The following is a 21,258-nucleotide window of genomic DNA, read 5'->3' as shown; positions in this document are numbered from 1 at the left end:
AGCTCTGCCCTCGGTTGCTAACAGGGGTGAGGTGGGGGGAGGGTGGGCTGTTTGATTCTCAGCTGGTGCACCAGTAGGCTCACAGGAGACTCTGATTGGTTCTCCTCTTGGCCTGCGCCAGGGGCACTTACCAGGAAGGGAGCGAATTGCTTTCTTGCTCAGTCAACTAAGTTCCACCATGAAAAGCTATATTTGAATAGCTCAGTATAAAATAGGAAAGATCCTGTATTAGATGTGATTCAAGAGACACAGCTTGGTTTAGCAGAAAGGAAAGATTTTTGAAGTTTAACAAAGAGTAAGCTCAAATATTTTTCATATCTGCTTTGTGATTATGGGAACATTGCTAAATCACTTCAGTTTCCTGATTTGTAAGAATTAGTATTGGAATAGTTCTTATTTTGAAAGCCTCTTGTAAAGACTAAATAAGGGAAAATATGTGTATTGAGTAAAGAAACTCATGAGCTCATCCAAGGCCCTGATTTGCAGATAGAGAAATGGCAGGCGGCATGTTTATAAGGCGGCACTCTGTGATTCTGTCTTCATAAGCTTGAGTGCAGTGGTGTCTTTGCTACAACCTAGTGGAAGATAAAAGCAATATATGTGAGAAACACATTTTAGATAGTCCAACTATGTAAACTTCAAAAGAACACATGCCGTGTTGTCATTGTGACCATAGAAAGTGCACTCCAATAGCTTCACTGGTTGTGGAAAGTGGCTAATCCAGCTGGATTTCTAAATATTGCATTATGGGTAATGATGGCATAGTGCATTGAGCCCTGGCTTCCATAGCCAACTCTAACCCCTACAATTTACAAACATGGTCCTGTTTTGAAAAAGGAATCTTTGAAAATGAAATCAAGTTAACCATCTTGAGATGAAGTGATCATCCTAAATTTTCTGTGCCCTGAATCTCATGGCAAGTGTCCTTCTAAAAGACACAAAGATAGAGACACATAAAGAAGAGGAGGCAAGGTAATCACAGAGGCAGAGGAGGAAGTTGTTCAGCCACAAACCCAGAACTTACAGCAGCCAACTGAAACTGGCAGAGGCAAGGAAGGTAGTGGTTTATGGAGCCTCTGGAGAGATAATCAGTTTGTCCACATGTTGGTTACAGAGCCCTTACAATGATTTCAGACTGATGATCTCTATAACTATGAGGAAAAATATTCCTGTTGATCTGTGTCACCAAGTATGTAAAGCCTCCTGGTCACTTCACAGCATGTTATATATGTCAGCCTTAAGAAACTAACCCAGGTATTTAAAAACTAAAGAGAATGAACCAGAAGTATGTGTGTGTTAGCACATAACTAAAATAAGAGCATTGACAGGTGGAGAGAATGAGGATGTCCTATTGAAAAATCTGTTTGCTTACATTCAGTGGGTAGTTGGAAAGATTTATTGGTGTTTTGGGTCATAAAGAGGAAGGTTCTGCTGAGAAGAAGCATACATGCTGTTTCCCCATCCTGGATATGGAAATTCTGCAGCCCTGGAGTTCTATTCATTGTTATGCCTATTTCCTCTTCTGCACGGCCTGGGATGTCTACATAGGGAACACTGTAGTTGTTTGCTGGGTTGAGATAAATAATAGAAGAAGAAGTGTGTGTGACTAACATATGTCAGCCAGGTGTTCTGGAAAGATAAGCTCACAGTGGGTACGGACAGATGCAGGGCATTTAGGAATTAAAGCTTCTGCTGGCCAAGTGGGAGCCCATCCAACTACGAGTGGTCTCTTTGGATTTAGCTTAATTGTCCTTGTCTTAGAGGCCCTGCCCTCCTCTCACTCCAGCCTCTGACTGTTTTTCAACTTATCATTTTAGCTCCCATTTTGGACTGAGCAGGAGAGAAAGAACGAATTCCTTTTTGACAGTGGCTGCATAGTGCTGTTCTTTACAAATTTGATCGAATTTGGCCTTCACCATAGTCACTTGGGAAAAGTATTATAAATAAGGTTTCTCAAAATATGAAACACTTTTGTTAGGTTAAATGGCTTTCCTGGAATCAAAAGGCATGGAAGGCCCTTAAGATGTAGCTTTTGTTGTCTTCTCCATCTCCAGCATCAGTCCTTGTCTGCCTCCTATCCACACCAACCTGCTTCTAGTTCTCTGTACCATGCTTAGCATAGTGGTACTCAGCTGCAGGTGATTTTCATCCCAAAGGATAAAATTGACAGTGTCTAGAGATGTTAATGATTGGTGCAACTGAGGTGAAGATGCTGTGTGACCTATCCAATAAGGACCAAGGGTGCTACTGAGCATCTAACCATGCCAGGACAGCCTCTTTCCTCCACAGCAAAGAATCACCAGGCTCAAAATGTCAGTAGTGCTGAGATTATAGTATGCACCAGACATTATTCCCTCAGACTAGCTTCATCTCACTCCTTTCCACTCTTGGTTGAGCTCTTCTTATTCATGAAGTACTCAGCCAAGGAAAGATCACTGCCTCTTCACAGTGTCTTTTCTACTTTCTCTAGACTGGACCACGTATTCCATGTCTGTGCTCTCTTTCTTTGCCTAACCTGAACTTGCTATTGGTCCTGCATTGTTCTACTCATGAGTGCAAGGCTCCTAGTGGGTAAGAAACCACATTCAATCCATCTTTGTATACCTAGGAGCTAGTGCAGAACCTGGCAGGTGCTTGTAAGTACATGTGTTGGATGAACAACATGGTGCTCTGGGTTATATGCATGACGTGGCAGAAAAAATGGGGAGCACTGGGGATGCTGTTCTTAGCAAGCAGTGATTGATGTGAAAAGGGAAGGCCAGGCCCTTTTACTGCAGGGGTCCAGACTCACTCCTGCTGGGTTTAGCTGCAGTTTCTTAAACCTAAAAAGAGAACGAAAGAGTCTCAGAGGAAAGAAATTATAGGCAATTACAACGGATGCATGACCTTTGCTTCTTAACCTCCCACACCTTCCCTATGTTGTGATCGTTAAAGAAATGACAGAAAAATCCTCACTTGAACTGAAAAAAAGAATTGGAACTGGCTGTTGTAGCTTGAACAGCTATCAGATCCAGTGGAAGAAGCCAAGAAGTGGCAAAATTTGTGCAAAGACACTGTTGCAGGAAAACCTATTTGGCCCCTTTCTCGTTTCTGTTAAGAGAACAAGTGGCAGTGACACTTGTGCAAGCTGAGACAAGAACTCGCTAAAGGGAGGTGACGAGTGAGGCATTTGACATGCTATTTCTTCTAAGGAGAGCGTACATGGCAGCCTGCAACCTGCCTAGGTCCCTTTGGCCCTGAGGAGCGGTGGTGGTCAAAGAATACAGAGGACCACTCTTTTTGTGTTTCCCCTAAACAAACTCAGGATTTGGAACAGCACAGCCATAGGAAAAAATAAAGCTTCAACTTAGTTAATTAAGCAAAAGGACATCCACAGAAAAAGACATCAGATGTGGATAAGCACAAACCTGTTACCTCCACAGACTTGGACTGACTCAAAATCTGGCTCCAGTAATTCTTCTAAGATTTAAAATCTTACAAATTAGCTTATAAATTATAATTTATAAATTAGTATTAGTTTTGTATTTTTGAAATCCATTCATTTATACACTGGAGTATAACTCTTGACAAAAAGATATTACTGGGATCTCAATTTAGTATCACAGCTGCCTGATAGGATTATGGTAATGGGCATCTTTCCTCCCATCCTGATGTTTTCCCTGTGATTCCAAGTACGCTTGGTTTTCCTGTTCTCATCCCAACCCTTTTCTTTGGGAAGGAAAACATCGTGGTTAGGAAAATTATGCAAGACCTGCCAAGGGAATTCATTCATTTTTATGTACTATGTGGAGTAGGCACTGTCCAGAAATTCTGATGATTAAATAATCATGCAGTAGGATCTTGAGTTCCTCCCCTCAGGGAGAGCGCAGGACTGTATTGAATGGAGGCATGTGGTGCCCACCTTTTGATCAACCTATCTTTGCCTATTGCCAGTCTTGAAGTCATTTCTCCTAGGAAGGCACTGCACAGCTGTCTCCCCTCCTGTGGTGTCTACAGAGAGAACAGAAAGGGAAGACATGGGCTCAGTGCAGACAGTGCTATGGGAATCAAAGGAAAACAGAAAGGATTTAAAGTTTGAATAAAAGCTTTCAATTTTAATGTAGTTAAACTTTCAACATTTTCTGTTAGAATGTGTATGTTTAAAGCAATTCCTTCTCTGTCTCAAAGGTATAAAAATATTTTCCTTAAGACAGGAAAGTAGAAGGTAGACTATCGGGGAGGAAAAAAGGGTTCAGGAAAATGGGGAAGGGCAGGGAGAGGATGGTACTGGGAATAAAAATCACCAAAATGTGTTGTAGCAATGTACAAATGTACACCGCTAAATTCTGTCTCATTCTGCATTACTGTTACGCACTAATAAAATATAAATGACTACATATATTTTCCTATTTCTCATCTAAATGTTTTGAGTCTTTGTTTTTATATGAATATTTTTAATCCATTGGATTTTGGGGTGGCATAGGAGTGATATCTGAATGTATTTTCATTTTTGTCCATAACACTAACAAATTATCCCAGCTAACCTACTTTAAGTAGTCCGTCTTTTGCTCAGAGGCGTAGTTACTAGAGAGCTAATGATAGGTTCTCAGAACCTATATTTTCAAAAATCCTTCCACATCCCCAGAAACAGATTTCACCATGTGTTCATATAGCCATGTATTTCTGCGCAATTTTTGACAATAGTTTTGTCTTCTTTTTAAAGAGGGTCATTGCTCTATTTGTGTAAGTTATGGGCTTTACCTAAAATTGGAAATATTTGTTGCCCATTGATTTTTTTCTGATGCTCTTTGTAGTAGGTAGAAATGATAGTCTTCCAAGGAAGGATGTTCACATCCTAATTGCCCACAGTGTGATAGGTGGCGTAGCAAAGAGGAAGTAATACTGCAAATGGAAATGAGGTTTCTACTCAAAGGTTTTAAGACATGAGCCGCATCAGGATTTACCCAGGCGGACACACTGTCATCAGAAGGATCCTTGAATGTAGAAGAGAGAGGCAGAAGAAGGAGCAGTCAGAGGAACCAGTGATTATAGCAGGAAGGTCAGTAAGTGCAGCCTTGCTGATTCTGAGGACAGAAGAAGCTGGCCGTGAGGGAAATGATGTGACTGGTGACTAGAACTGAAAAAAAACAGAGAAAGTGAGTCACTCACAGAGATGCTCAAAACAGGCAAAGTCCAGGCAGAGTATTTATTTTAGTCCGGTGAGATCTGTATTGAATTTCTAATCTACGGGGCAGTAAGGCTAATAGATTCTTGTTGCTTAATTTGTCAAATTTGTGGTCATTCATTAAAATGACAATAGACGACTAAAGCACTCTGCATAGTTGTGCTGTAGTCGGTGGTTTATGTCTCTGCCTTTTATTTTATTCCATTGGCCTATTTTTGTACCTATATAACACTGTCAATTAATTAAGTTTAGAAATGATTCTTGATTTCAAATAGAACAATTCTCTTACTTTCTTCAAAAGTCTCTTATCTCCCACATAAAATTTGTATGTGGCTTGGACATATTATTTAAATGACAGCAGTATGATACAAAGCAACAACCAAAGCTGTGTAAACATTTGATTAAAATTGCATTGCATTCAAGTTAAAGATAATTTTCAGGGAATACGACATTGTAAGAAAACCCCCTCCATTCACGAACATGGTATATTTATTTATTTATTTAATTTAGAGTAGCCTGTTTGATTTTCTGTCTGGTAATGAGTTATATTTTCTTCACTAAAATCTTGAAAATCTTTGTTAAATTTTTTTCTGAATACTTAAATTTGGTTGATGGTATACATCTTTGTTTTGTTTTGTTTTGGTGATGGTGAGGATAGTACCCAAAGCCTTATGCATACTAGGCAAATACTCTACCACTGAGCTCATATTATCCTATATTTTATTCTGATTATTAACAGTGTAAGAAAAACTATTTGCTTTTTATCTGATGTAATTTTAGAAATCTTAATTTTATATTGCCCTACTAGTTTGTTAGTAGGTTATTAAAAAATCCCTATAATTATACTCTTTACAAGCTCAAAGAGTATAATTATACTCTTTACAAGTTTAAAGTTTTCAAAGTACTTTCAATTCTATATTGTCTTTATTTTGATCGGGGCCTTATATAATTCTGAATGACAAAAAAACCCATAAAAACTAATTTTAGTTGTACAACATGTCTTATACTTTCAAAATTTAGCCACATTTGGAAAGAATTTAGCGTGGTTTGTGACAAATAGCTTTTATTAAGAAAAATAATTGTCCTTTTTATCTGGCATAGAGGTTTTCATCAAATGACAACAATGTTAAACTGAGACACAAAGTGCAGCTTAGCATCAATGAAATACAGCACAAAAAACATTAGTTCTGTAAGGAAGCGGGTAGTTTAAAACAATGAAAGAAAAAAATCACAAAGTCAGGGTCCTGCAGGACTGGAAAAGCCAACCACTTCTAGACCCCCAGAAAGAGATGTGATTTTAAAAGGCTTGAGAAGACAAGATCCCACCAAACTTACTTGAATGCAGTGGCTCAGTCACCTCTGAGAGAAGTGGCCTGTTAATTCAAGCCCAGCGGCATCATAGTAACTGCAGTTAACTGAGACACAAGATGTTGGTGAGGAAGGAGAGAATGAAGAGATGTAGAATCCAAATGTCAGAGATCTTCCAGTATAGTTAACTTCATAAGATCTAACTAGAAGCAAGTAAATCAGAAGCATACTAATTATTTGAGGCAATTTGCTGCCAAAGGATGCTGAAGCCTTATCTAAAAAAAGGCTATGACTCTTCAGGGAGGCTTGGCACGACTCTGACTGGAAATGGGCCATGAGCTGTGCAGCTGTCAAAGAGGGCACTCTCCAACACCCACGTGAGGCGGGTAACAGGCAGAACGTCCCTGAATAAAGCCTAGGAAGATGAAGAACAAAGAGCAAATAAACTTCTGCTCTAGAGAGCAGAACTTGGGTCTGTTTTAGGAGTGTTCTATGGTAAAGGATCTTCACAAAGTAGGCCCAGGGTATTTTAGTTGCTTAGTACTAAGTATCCTCCAGTTTTTCTTTATAGATATATCTATGTGATTGTTCTTTCCCTGTTCTGCCATTGCATATGGCAGGTGGGAGCCAGAGATTACTTTTTAATTGTTAAGTTGTATTACAAAGATCCACACGCAGATGTAAGTGGAGAGGTCTCCCAGAAATTCTGGCGTTTGTATTAGTTTCTGTGCAGATATCTTCTGTGTTGGTCACTTGGGGAATGTGTGAGCCTGCTTTTGGTGTATGTGAAAGAATAAAGCGCATATTTGGTAATGAAAAGTGGGAATGGATACAGTGGTGTGATAGGGATTTCTTAATCCATTGTATTTTCCTACTGATCACATTGGAAAAGCATATTACCCTGCTTCCATTGTAACAGTGGAGCTGAATGACTGGATTCTGGTCAGTGCAAGTGGGTGGAGGTGTCCTGTACCACTTTCATAATTAGCTATCATCTGTCTGGCATAAGCCTGCATGTTCTAACTCTCCATCAAAGGAATGTATAGGTTTTGTGTTGACGTGGAAGAGCCTGACTGCAAAAACAAGACCAGAGAATTCTCACCCTGTGCCTTCTATCAGTGACTATGGTTGAGAGTTAACAATAAAATTTTATGATGCTAAAATGAGTTTTTAATTTTATTTCTTATGCAGAATAACTTTGCTTGGCCTAATTAATGCAATCAATCAACTTATCTCCATTGGATCATTTTTACTGGCTTACCATGTATTCATTAATAGTGCCCCACTTTGAAAATATTTTTCCCACGGCCTCAGAACTTCCTTCAGCCTACTTCTCTGCCCCACATTGACTTTTCGATAGAATCTTCCCTTAAAGTCTTCACTTTCTCTTTCTCCCATTACGGTAATTCCACACTCAGTGCTCATTTATCTCTCTTTTTAATGTGAATTCCTAGCAGCAACTGTAAAGGACTATGTCCTTTTCTTTTTTCCTATCTATCATATGCTCATTTTTTAAAGGCCTCACTTGCAAGCATCATCTCGTTACCAGAATTCAGAAGAAAGGGATAATTTAGAGCTTCTCTGGGCTGTCCCATGGTGCTAGTCTACAGCCATGGTGATGGTTTTAGTTGCTTTCATGCTTCTGGTACCAAATAAACAACCCCCACAAATTAACGAATTTATTTTAGTTTGTAGTTTGTGGAGGTTTCAGTCCATGTCAGATGGCTTCAAGGCAGGGCATCATGGCAGAGGGCTATGGCAGAGGAGAAATAGTCCATGGCATGGCAAGTAGGCGGCAGTGAGCAATGGGCCTAGAGTCTGGATATTCCAACCAGGCTATAGGCCCATTGATTAGTGCCACCCATGCCCAGGTTATCCACACCCAGAGCCACCATAATCCAATGAGTAGGCTAATCCAATTATCACTTGCTCTGAAGCCAGTATTGCACACCTCTGAAGCCAGTATTCAGCCACCTCCAAAAAGTCTCACCTATGACCACATGAGGTTTTGATTGGACATCTAGATATAAACCATAGCAATAATAACTTTAAAGTGCACTATATTTAAATTGTGGAAACCAAATCTCTGCATTCATCCCAAAACCTTTACCTTCTTCTGTCTCTCAGTGTTGAAGATGTAATTTGTATCTCAAATAACATGAGCAAAACGTAACTATTAATGTCCCTTTAGTCCTATCTCTTCTTCCCCGGGACTTCCTATCTTTGTGAATTTCATCACTATCCTCAGCCCCTAAACTTAGAATTCCTCTTTGATTTCTCTTTGATCTGTGTTCTCTCCAGTCCCTTTATAGATATATCAGCAACTTCTCCTCACCACTGTCCTTACCGAACTGAAATTCAAGCTGCCATCACTATTGCTTCAGTAATGCTTCCTAGCTGGATACACTAGCTCACTCTTTAATAAGTGGTGCTGAGAAAACTGGCTACCCACCTGCAGAAGCCTGAACTAGACCTATATATCTCACTATGTACTAAACTAAAATCAACATAACACAAACGGGGTCTGAATTTACATGTTTTTCTCTATGCGTGACTGACTGAGAACTTTGTTTATATTATAATCAGAAATACTCTTCAGATGGTTTAACTTAAACCATTGCATTTTTATTGTTGAACTAGGAAAGTAAACTTTGGCTATTTAGCCTTTATACTAAGAAATATCAAGCAGGAGCTAAATATAATGAATGTGGCAGGAACTGAGGAGAGGTGCTGGCTTTGTGCAGAGAAATTTAACAAAACCAATGGATCAAATAATTACTTAATTATAGTATGCCTGTGTTTGAATGCAACCTGATTATGGCTCCATCTCAATTTTCAGTCAAGATTCTGGTACAACCAGCACTTTAAAATGCCATGGCAACACTGGCTGCTGGAGCATCTTATTCTTGATGATTTCTTTTTTTTTGTATGGTTGCTTGAGTGCTGTTTTCATTAAATTGCAATCACATCTTTGTTTTACAATATTTCTATTTTCAGAGATAGTTCTGTTCTGCAAGCATCCATCACTACTTGGCAGGGTGCACTTGCTCGCCCTCTAGTGATGCACCCCCCCTAAATTCCCTGTGGCAGAGACTTTGCTCTAGCATTAGTCTTCACTTCCCTCTGCTGACCTCCTGGCAGGCAGCTCTTACTCCTGGCCCCAGTCCTACCATTGTCTCTCCAGTTTTGATAAGATGTTGCTCAGTGCTCTTAGCTATAGCTCTCCCTCAGCTAGGTACTTCCATGGGTCTAATACCAAAATTGCCACCAAGCTTTCTTTTTTCACGATCCTGACACCTCTTATTCCTATGCAGCTCTGCTGAACACAAGGTACCAGCTTAAGGCTCAGATATGGTCTGACCTTCACTGTGTGGTTCTCCAACCAAAGATTTGTGGGCTTACAATAGTAAGAGGAATTCAAGTGCTTACAAGGTTGCTCTTACTTTTTTCTATGCATCTTAATTCTTGCCATTAAATTATTTCATAAGAAATATTAATAAACCTGTGCTGCTCAAGGTGCTTTCACAAATTTCAGTGTGAAAATTTCCGTGTGATTGTCTCAGCTGCCTCCTGGGGAACTGGTTTACTTCTGGCCTTCTTTGAATTTAACTAATTCATTTAGAAAAACTCTTCAGAGATCTAATCTGAATTAACACTTACTGTCCCTTTAAACAGATTAAGTTTTTAAAGAACATAACTTCAAAATTTGAATGATGAATATACCTACCCAACAGTAGCAAAGTTCTCCTTATTCTATGTTTTTCTTTTTAACTATTTATCTTTTTGAGAGAAGGTTTCACTGTGCAGTTCAGGCTGGGCTTGAACTCCCTTTGTAGCCCAGGCTGGTCTCAAACTCACAGTAATCCTCCTGGCTCATCCTCCTTAGTGCTGGAAAGCCTTCTTATTCTTGAAAATAAGATCTGTGTTAGTTTTCTAGGGCTGCTATAAAGTGCTATAACTAAGGTTGCTTTTAAAATAATAGAAATATATTTTCTCATAGTGTTGAAATTCAAACCAAAATGTCACTCAGATTGGTTTCTTCCTAGGAATATGAGGGGAGGAGTTGTTCCAGACTTCTCTCCCATTGGCTTGTGAATGGCCATTGTCTTCTTTGTGTGGTATGCTGTGATCTTCTCTTTTTATGTATCTGTGCCTTAACTTCCAGTGAGAATGGATTAGGACCTCAGTTAAGGTCCTCATTTAATGACCTCATTTAAGATTAATTGCCTTATAAAAAACCTGTCTCCAAATAGGATTGCTCTCAGGTGTCCCAACTACCATGTTAGGAATCCTATCTATGAGTGTTATGGAGACACAAGTCAGCTCATAGCAAAATCTTTAGCCTTTTGAGAAACTTTCCCTAAAACTTATATTGTCCTTTATATAATATCCTGTAGCTAACTAAGTAATGGTTAAGAACACTTTGATGCTTATCCTTGATTGTCAAGTTGATTGGCTTGAGAAATGCCTGGGAGACTAGGAAAACATAGTTCTGGGTATGTCTGAGTGAGTCTTGGAGCGTCACCTTAGGAACTGTATCTGGTTTCCAGGTGCCATATCTTTTCTCCATCTTACCTGTCCACCATGAAGTTTCTGCCATGGATCCAGTCCAGTTAACCATGGGCTGAAACCTTGAGCCAAAATAAATCTCTCCTCCGTTAAATTGTGGTGTCAGTTATTTTGTTCTAGCAATAGAAAGATCGCCTTATTTTATTGCCTAAGGATGTTTGCACCAGCTCTTCTTTTGACATGGAAATTCTTTTTCCATTTGCCATGTGACTTGTTTCATCACTTCCTTCAGCCTTGTGATTAAATATAAGTCCCGTTTATTGACTGTTTACTATATTCTAGACCTTCTCTTAGTAATTCATATGTATGTGTATAATAGTTCCTTTTGTTTCATAGCAAGAAAGAAGTAGTCACTATGTTTTAACATCATCTTGCAAACAAGGAAGCATGTTTGTTTTCTTGTTTATCATTCTATCTTGGGTAAAATGTTAGAAACATAAATATTTGTTGCATGAATGAGTAAATGACTGTAAATGTAAAGCTGAAATAAACAAAGAGGAGTGAAAGCTGGCATGGCTTTACTATTCAGGTCAAGTATTGACCTGTATGAATTTTTTTAAAAAAAATATTGAAATAAGAATATAGCACTAAAAATTTCTTGTAGATGTTAAGGAGTCTAAGAACATGTATGTGAGCTCTCATGGTATAAGATCTAATCAGTGATGAAAGGATATGTTAGACTTAACTGGGAAAGTTTTGAAAAGTACAGTGTGCTCACTGAATTAGAATTCTTTGAGGAGAAGTCAAGGCATGTGAGTTCTAAACTTTAGACTTCAAAATTAGATTCTTTTTTTGTTGGTGCCAGGGATCGAACTCATGACCTCACACTTGCCAGGCAGGCACTTAAGCCACTGAGCTAAATCCCCAGCCCTAGACTTCGAAATTAAATTTAAGAGTCCAAGAGCAAACTTTAAGGCCTTGGCAGTCAGGGTAACCATAGCTCTCTCCTGCTGTGCAGAGGCATGGTAGCACAGGAAGCCAATACAGGCTTAGTAATCCCTTCAAACCAGGGCTGACATCCTAGGTTCATTGCTATACACTGAACGTTTGTATCTCTGGATTTATATGTTGAAATCTAATCATCAACAGGGTGACGGCATTTGGAGGAGGAGACTAGGTCTTAAGAATGGAGACTAGGCATTGGGAGGAGACTAGGTCCTAAGAATGGAGGGCTCATGAATGGAAACAGTACCTTTATAAAGAGAGGACAGACTGCTCCCCTCTCTTCTGCTGTGGGAAGACGGAAAGAGCAGTGGGGACTTTGCATCCTGCTAAAAAGACCCTACCAGAATCTGATTGTGCAAGCACCTGGTCTTAGACTTCCAACCTCCAAAGCTGTGAGAAATAAATCTCTGTTGTTGATCAGTGCCCCTGTATTTGGCACTCTGTGATAACGATCAGCACTTATTAAAACACTGCCTGTAGAGCAAGGAGCCTAACAGTCTTTAAGGTCAGGGTGGTTGCAATGCCTTCTTACTATGTGGAGGATAGTGTACTGGAGTCATTATGGATTTAGGAAGTCATCCATATGAAGATTTAAATCCCTACACTGCCCTTGTTTTTGTTATAAATAATATAAAATCCTAGAGCCAAAGGTTCCTCGAAGAGTCTTCAAATGTAGAATGAATGTACTAGTTCTTCCTCTATGATGTTCTGAAGATTAAGTGAAATTATATACTACTTAGTAGAGTATCTACTTCAGAAGTTGGTCCGCTACCAATTAAAACAACTCGAGGTAGAAAGCTTGTGAAGAGAGTAATGGAGGAGGGAAAAGATTTTATTTGTTATAAACATTGAAACAATCTTTGTGATATCTGAAAGACCCCTACTATGCTGGAATTTGCTACTCTAACTGTATGAGAGCCTTTTAGATAGTCTAAATATGATTACAACCCCTGATATACTTTCAACTGTGGAATCACCTTCTGGGTTATCACTAACCGCAAATCTCACTTTCAAGAAAACAGTAGTGAGTCTTTTGAAACGTGAAGATTCTTGAGTCTGCTCCCAAGAACCAATGATGCTTTCTGACACAACTATGAGAAACTGCAGCCAATTATTATTATTATTATTTATCTTTTTTGAGATGGGGGTTTCACTATGCAGTTCAGGCTGGCCTTGTGCTCACTTGGTAGCCCAGGCTGGTCTTGAACTCGCAATTATCCTCCCACCTTAGCCTCCTGGATGCTGGGATTACAGGCGTGAGCCACCACACCCAGCTGTAGCCAATTTTTAACATGGTCCATACTGAATAGTGAGAGAGAGAGAAAAAGAGGCAGGAAAAAAAGAGATAGAGAAAGGGACAGAGAGAGAGACAGAGAGACAGAGTAGAGAGAAAATTGTTTTATGTTATATAATTCTTATGATATCCTAAATGTTATCATTTTTATGACCCCCTCCCCCCAAATTTGTCATTTCTATGATGCTCCAAATTCTCTCCCTGGATGAAAATAGCCATGAAGTAGAATCAAATAGAGGAGCTCCTAGAAACTTCAAAAGACTCTCCATCATGTAGGTGAACTGACATGACTTTCACACCCAAGAACAAACACTGTTATTCTGTAACTCAACAGAAAAGCCACCCTTTGACCATGGCTTTGCTGGAGCTCTGTAGATATCAAGAAGATCAGCATGCAGATTTAATCACTTTATCTTCACTGGGCATAATTTAAATCGAAATCATTTACATAACTGAATTTTCTATTTTTCTGTGTTTTGTTGGGAGTTTCTTACTGTGAATTATTCCATAAGGTGAATTATCTTAATGGATGCAGTGTGTATGAAAAATTAACAGCTGTTTGTGGAAGCCTGAATCTTTTTTGCTTTGCTTAAAGATGTGATTTAAGCTCATCTGTCTTCAAATTGCTTCTAAATGATTCAAATAAATAGTCAACCATTGAGCATGTTACTAGGGAAAAGTTCTCCCCAGAGAAAGTGTGTATGCCAAATGGTATTTTAACTTCTCAAAGAAATGAGTGATTTTCAATGTTTGAAGTGCCTGCCATTTCTAAAGGAATGCTAGCGCCTATACCTATGCTGAGCTTCTCTGTAGCTTTCAGAAATTCGAGGAAATGAATTTGCCCTCAAGAGTGGTATACTATATTAGGAAATATGTACTTTGGCAGATGTTCAAGGGAGTTCTACCTGAGTGCAGAAAGCCATTAAAGACTATTCACATTTAAATCTCTGGTTTTAGCTGAACATCAAAGGGAAGCAATAAACCCATTTGTTGGATCTATGCTTGAAGCTGGAGATAATGCAGTATTGACATTATCCACTCTTGTACAAGCCCATTGGCAAGTGAGTTATTGTTTAAATGTATTTGCATCGTAATGTAAGCATAACTTTCAGCTAAGTAACAATGAAGATAATATATGTCACACATCTATTGCAGAGTATTTATTGTATTATAGATATAATTCATGAATAGGATTATGTAACCTAGGAGACTCAATAAGCACACATCTCCATTGGCTATATAGGGCAGTAAGGTATCTGCAGAGCTATTTTAAAGTTATAGCCACAAAGGATCTACTATTTGAAATGAATCTGTTATTCTATAAAAACTTATGAAGCTTGTAGCTTATTTGGCTATGTTTTAAACCCATGAAACTTAAAAAGTATTTTCCAGTGCAATTTGACTACAATTGGGCACTTCACCTTAAATGTCTTGACAATCAGACACAACTGGCCAGTTGTGAAATCCACATTTAATCAATGAAGATATTAAATTCCCATTTAATTCCTTCCTTTAAATAAATTAAAATATTTTATCAGGGTCTGGGGATTTAGCTCAGTGGCATAAATGCCTGCTTTATAAGCGTGCAGTTGTGAGTTAGATCCCTGGTACCAATAAAAAAATATTTTATCTACTACTTTGAGTTAATAAGTTATTTAGTTACTGTAGTTAGTGTGGTGTGATGAAAGAATTTAACATACAATTAGATTATGACTAAAGTTGAATCTCTTTTCAGAAATAAGTGTTACTGGAGCTGAAACAACCTTAGAAGGTGTCTAATGTAACTCCTTAATTTGATAGATAAGAAAATAATGAGTTGCATAAGGTCAAACCAATAATTAATGGCAGAACCAGCAGACATGCCTGGGAGAGAATAGATTAATTAGAGTAATTAAAAGTAACAGCAGAGACAAGGCCTATCAATAATTTTCCTGACAACACGTTATTGCATTAGTTTTTTTCTTGTAAATACTAAATTCTTATTGAAAAATAACACTACAAATAAATAACTGAGAGGTCCGTTGTAAAGCCATGTATAATAATGCATTAAGTTAACTAGAATTTCCAAATGAGTGAGGATTTCCTGAGACACAGAATTTGTGAAGTTGCATGATTTCCTTATATTATTTTCCAGGAATCTGCTTCTTGGCTCTTCTCTAGGCTAGGTTAATCCTGCTGAAAAACAGTATGAAACAAGAACTGAATGGGCTTAAAGATGAGAAGGTTTCTGTGGCTCTATGGACATTTAATAATTGTACAGTAAGAATCTGGACTTTGAGTTGTCATGTCTGTAAGAAATGGCATGAGTCAGAGACTAACAGCTTTCTATAAAGGCAGCATGGCATGAAATTTATTGTGCCTGGGTACAGGTAAACAGAGGCCAAAAGGCCGTCTGTGGGATACAGGGAGAAACAAAGCCTTTTTATAGCACTTTAAGTGGCAGGGACCTCAGGTGAGTTGTGGGCAAAGTTCTCCGGGCATCCAGTGTAAACGCATGGATGTTTTTAGATGTCCTGGTGACTGGCTCTTTTTATGACATCTTGTGTTTACTGAGGGTAACAGCACTGATGAGGAGCTGGGTTTTCTCTGAGAACAATGCCACAGCTGACAGAGAGGTTGGGTGCCTGAAAAATCATTCTTGCACCAAGCCTGACAACGTCTGTATGTGCATTTGTAGAAGAGCATCTGTGTGTGTTTGTTTCTTTTTTTGTTGGAATGAATATACTAAATTTTTAACCAAAGTCGCAGTGACATTCTTAGAATCTCCATGTATGTGTTGAATTCAAGTTAACACAACTCAGTCTTCCCATCCCTGGCAATAATCCATTGGATACAGACTTTTAAAACATGCATATTCTTGTTTTATCCTACTCTTAGTATTCACATTGGGTTTATGTGTCTATATTTCACATCACCTTTGATTATTTCTTTTTCTTCTATGAGATACAGTAAAGAGGGAATTAAAGGTTCTACTCAAAGATGGGAGCTTTTCGGGAATCCTGAGGTGCCTCCTTCTCTTCCATCATTCATGATGAATCCATCAACTAATCTAATAATTTATGGTTCTGCATCTCTTCCACCCATTGTTCACTTCCAGCCCTATCATCGACAATAGCTTCTCATCACCTATGGTTCCTACTGTCTCTCTTCCTCAAATTCCTTGTTTTGGACTTTGTGCTTTTTCCAGGCTGAACATACGGGTGATTTCTACAGACTCCTTTAATTATGCCATTGTGCTTTCATATATGCTCTTACAGTTATCTGAAATATCATAGTGCCCCTCTTCTTCTGTCTAACCTGTACTTAAACAATTTTTCTTGTGGTCATGTTATGGATTAATAACTGGTGGTCAGCTTAACAGCAGCTGGATTACATCAGCATGGCACTGAGCATAGATGCTCCACCTGAGGAAAGTTGCCAGGATAAATAGAGAATAGGAGAAGCGGAAGGAAGGTGTTAAGGTGTTAATGCGTTGAGGCACTGTTGGTTCTCCTACAAGTTGCTGTTTGAAACTCTGGTCCTTACATCGAGCATTGCTTCCTGGCTCTGGAGGGTAAGGCATGTGCCTCTTGGTCTCCAGGATGAACTCGTCATGCTGGTTTCCTGCATGTACTCAACTGTGCTTGTCTTTGGAAGAGCTTGGGGCCTCTATCGCTGAGGATGGCTGCGATACCTTTCAGGAAAGCCCTGGTCTTTGTTGTGAGTGTGACTTCTCGGTTCCGGCACAGAACCCTCATCCCACCAACACAGCTGCTTCACCCCATTGGCATGGACTTTCTGACTTCCACTGCTCACCTTTGGGCCTTCCTGGCATGGATCCATGAAAGAGAGTGACATGAGTCCTTCTTCTGGGTTCTGGACCTCCAGTTGAACTCATGGGAGGCACTGCCATGAGCTTTGGGTTTTCATCTGGACTCATGTAGGATACTGCTGTGGGATTTAGACCCTTGTCTAAATATTCTATGTTTTTGGTGTTGTGGGTAGATTTTCTGCATTTTCTTGTGTTAACTCCTGGTGACCATTATAAAAATAGTATTATAAACTCCATGTCCTGATTTTAATTGTTCTCTGCACAACCCCTAACTACAACAGGTCATATTATGCATTGAACAAACAAATTCATATACTAGCTCATTTATAGTAGATGTTTGACTTTTATTGTTGAGTTTGAAGAGTTCCTTCTACATTTTGAAATTATTTCATGTCTGATATAAAATTTACAACTGTTTTCTCCGATTCAAAGGATATATTTACTGTGAAATCTGAATTGGATTTTTTATTTCCTCTTAAGCAGTGTCTTAGTTACTCTTCTCATTGCTAGGAAAAAATACCTAACCTCCAAGGTTAAATGAGGAAATGTTTATTTCAGCTCACAGTTTGTGGAGGTTTAGTCTATAGTTGGCTTGCTTTGAGGCAGGGAGGTATCCTGAAAAGGGAGAAACGGTCCATGACAAAGTAGGACAGTCAGTAAGCAGCAAGCAGCAAACAAGGACAGCAGCAGCGGCAGCGGAAACCTCTCCTTTCCTTCTTTCTAGGCTGCTTCCCTGTTGGTGGTGCTGTCCACTCCAGGGTGGGCTTTCATAACCTCAGCATCACATTCTTAATACTAGGATCACATACCCTAGATCAGCTGTCTCCAAATAGCCCCACCTATGACCAAACAAGGTTTTGGGTTGGGGTGCTTCTAGTAAAAACCGTAACACATATCTAGTGCTCCATTCTTATTCCATTTTAGATATTTTCATTATTTTTTGTTTGAGTTATCTCCTTAGTGGCAACTTTGGAAATCAGGTCTTCCTCCACCTACAGGTTGCTACTGTTACTGGTTTAATGACTTTGCTGCACTATATGTGTAATGTCTATATGCTTGGTTATGTGTGGGTCACCAAAGTCAGAATTGTCAGAATAAATACTGTATTCTAAAGGGTCTGAATTGACTCAGATAGCTTCTTAGTGCCCAACTACCTACTGAATAGAGAATTTCTTATATGCCATGCGCTAAAGTTTCTCACCCTTTGCAGAGATGCTCTGTATTCTGTTGTGAGATCTTTCAATACTTCAGCAATTTGTAACTCCATTTTATCCTTCACTTTCTGTTGCAAAGAGGCTCAAAGTTTGCCAAAGCTGAGAATTTAAAGTCTTCTTAAGTCTTTTCTCAGCATATGCATTTCTTTCTATATTCCCAGGACTGTGTAAGAGCTTTTAAGGCCCTCTATAGCCAGTTCTTTCTCCATATATTTCTTTAAAGTTTTTTTGAGAAGACGCTGCATTGCTAAAAACTTTCTGCTGTTTGTTTTCTGAAGACTGCCTCCAACTGATCTTGGAATGAGGTTGCCAGAAGGCAAGGCTTGTGAATAGGCTTTGATAGGGACTGTCAGAGTGACTGTATAATGTCAGTCCCACAGGGACATATCATTTCTTCCATGCTACAAACCAATTTTGTTTCTTCTAGTATTTGATAAACTGCTGTTTTTCACAATTGTAGCTGCAAAACTAAAGTTTTTTTTTTGGGTTGTTGCACAGCTGGAGAGAGGAGAATGTGAACAGGATAAGATAAAGCACAACACATATTACTGTCTATCATGAGATTTTGCTATTTCCTTGATAAACATTTCTCAGATTGTTACAAGCCCATAGTTAATTTCCAGAATTCTGAAAAGATTGCTTTGATAATATTTTACCACTTTTTTCATTGTCTTTATGGAGGAATATACTTTGAGGTGTGTTTACTATGCCATTATAGAAGTGCTTTTTCCCTATTCAGCATTTTAAGGTAGCATAACATTACCTCTGAGGTCTCTCCTCAGCCTGCCAGAGGACTAAATACCAAGTCTGGAGCTTTCATAGCACCTGCAGCATTTTCTCTATAGCACTTGCCATACAGTATAGTAACTTACTTCTATGTTTCTCTTGTTCTCTCTTTGTCTTAGGATTCTTCAAGAATAGGGGTAGGTATGGTCATATTGTTCCTTACAATCACACCATCTCTTTCTTCTACCCTTCACTCAGTGCTATGCTCTCTCATTCCAAAATTATTCAAGGAAAATATGAACATGAATATAGGAGCAAACTTTGTGATAGGGAAATAAATTTAAGGCTCAGATTTATATTAAGATCTCAGATAGTTGTTATTAGATTTAGAATAAAATTTAGCCCTTATAATCCAAGCTCCAGATTTCTGAAAAACTGTCTCATTTTAAATATGGACATAGAGTTTAAAAACAAATAGAGAAGAAGGATGATGAGGAGGAGGTAGAGCAAAGGCATTCTTTATAAGTTATGTCCCATATCAGTAATCCTACTCAAACCTCATTGTGAGGCTACAACGTATTTCAAGTGATGTTTCCCTAACTCAAATCCTTTCTTACAGTCCAACTGTTGCTGATGTACTCTCATATTCTAAGTCATAACTTTGTTTCTGGTCGAGTTTGCCCCATTTTTGAGCCCTGCTCATCCCCTTGCAAAGGATGAAGATTCATTTATAGTGAGTGCTATGAGTGAGAGAGATACTATCCAAAGAACAAATTCTTGATCAAAAGAGTATCGTACGAGAATTGGTCCTCTGAGTTGCTCATGGGACTCTGTCTTGCTCTCCTTTTTGGTGAGATTTCAGATGTCCTCTCCACTTGGATGGCAAATCAAAAGCTGCCAAACCCTGAATGTGCAGCATTTGTGTGTGTGTGTGTGTGTGTGTGTGTGTGTGTGTGTGTGTGTGTGTGTGAAATTTGCAGCACTAAATAAACACATGAATTTATAACAAAAGAAAAGATGCTTGTGGAGAGACTGAATTTCTTACCCTCACACTAAGTCACATACCTGTCTGCAGAGGAGAGTTAAGATGGTATTTTAATGGGTAGACAGCCTTCAGAAGTTCTGATAAAAAGATCCATAATATGTCATTCACTGTTTTGTGCAACACTGGCACTGAGGTTGGCAATTCAGAGCCAAGAGACTGTCCTTCATGGAAAAAATCATACAGGTGGAAATAATATAAATTAACTCCTTCTGTAGAGAGAATATGAAAGGCAGATGACCTGGGGTGAAGAGGGCTTCAGATTAATAAAGACTTCTTCCTGGCCACCCGCTACATCTAAAACAATAGCTACATTTTAAAGGTCAGATTCACAAGAAGAGAAAACTATTGTCTTGAATAAATGAATAGTTCATGGATATGATTTTAGCAAATTGTTTAGTCTTAATTTCTTTTAAAATGGGTTTTTCTAAAAAATATAATATTTTATTCAGAATTTTCTATACTAAGTTGGAAACATTAGTGAAGGTACTCATTGAGTGAAGGATTAAGGAAATATTTTTTTCTGATTAATAATAGAAAATGATAAGAATTGGAGAGTTTAAAAATTCATTCTCATTATTAATAGTGACCAAATCTAGGTGAGGCAGGACAGCCTAGGTTAAAGTTAGATTCAAGTCTCTAATTTCTGTGAAACAGGATTAAAAATTGGAATAGTCATATATGTCCGGACCTCCAAGATAATTCTCATTTTCTTTTTAGAGCAGATATTTGATATAGTTGGTTGACTGGCTGTGTGTGTGTGTGTGTGTGTGTGTGTGTGTGTGTGTGTTTCCCACCACTGTTATAGCTTAAGCAATAAAAAAGAGAACTATTAATGAGTAAGCAATCTACTTTGATTCTTTGAAGTTTCAGAAATAAGACAGAGGCATGAATACAAGCAATAAGGAATTAAATGAGAAAAGCACAATGTTATTCTTATCCTTTAATATACATCCTTATAAATATATGAGAATTACTATAATTATAAATTCTTATTATGTAGTTATGATATTCTTCCATGAAAAATCATTACGTGGTTAATTTCTCAAGCTTAAAGATCACATATCTGCATTATACTCTAAAATCCCAGTGATGCTGTCTCTTTTTTATAGGCAATGCATAAAAATTGACAAAGATCAACTTACAAATCATGGTGGTTAAGCTTAATTGTGCCAACATGATTGG

At 38.5% G+C, this 21,258-nt stretch overlaps 1 long non-coding RNA gene across 1 annotated transcript; it reads right to left on the bottom strand.

Moving 5' to 3' along the window:
* Positions 1-3,905: 3,905 nt before the first annotated feature.
* On the bottom strand, positions 3,906-6,655 carry LOC134474041 (uncharacterized). Its single transcript, XR_010044610.1, has 3 exons — positions 6,500-6,655; positions 4,944-5,116; positions 3,906-3,990 (listed from the first exon to the last, which is right to left on the bottom strand). It is a non-coding gene; the product is annotated as an uncharacterized LOC134474041 (long non-coding RNA).
* Positions 6,656-21,258: the final 14,603 nt, after the last annotated feature.

The sequence above is a fragment of the Cavia porcellus genome, unplaced genomic scaffold (assembly GCF_034190915.1).
Source record: "Cavia porcellus strain 051 isolate PalLab524CR breed Dunkin Hartley unplaced genomic scaffold, mCavPor4.1 scaffold_30, whole genome shotgun sequence".
Classification (NCBI taxonomy): Eukaryota; Metazoa; Chordata; class Mammalia; order Rodentia; family Caviidae; genus Cavia; species Cavia porcellus.
This window is presented reverse-complemented; position numbering and strand designations above follow the sequence as displayed.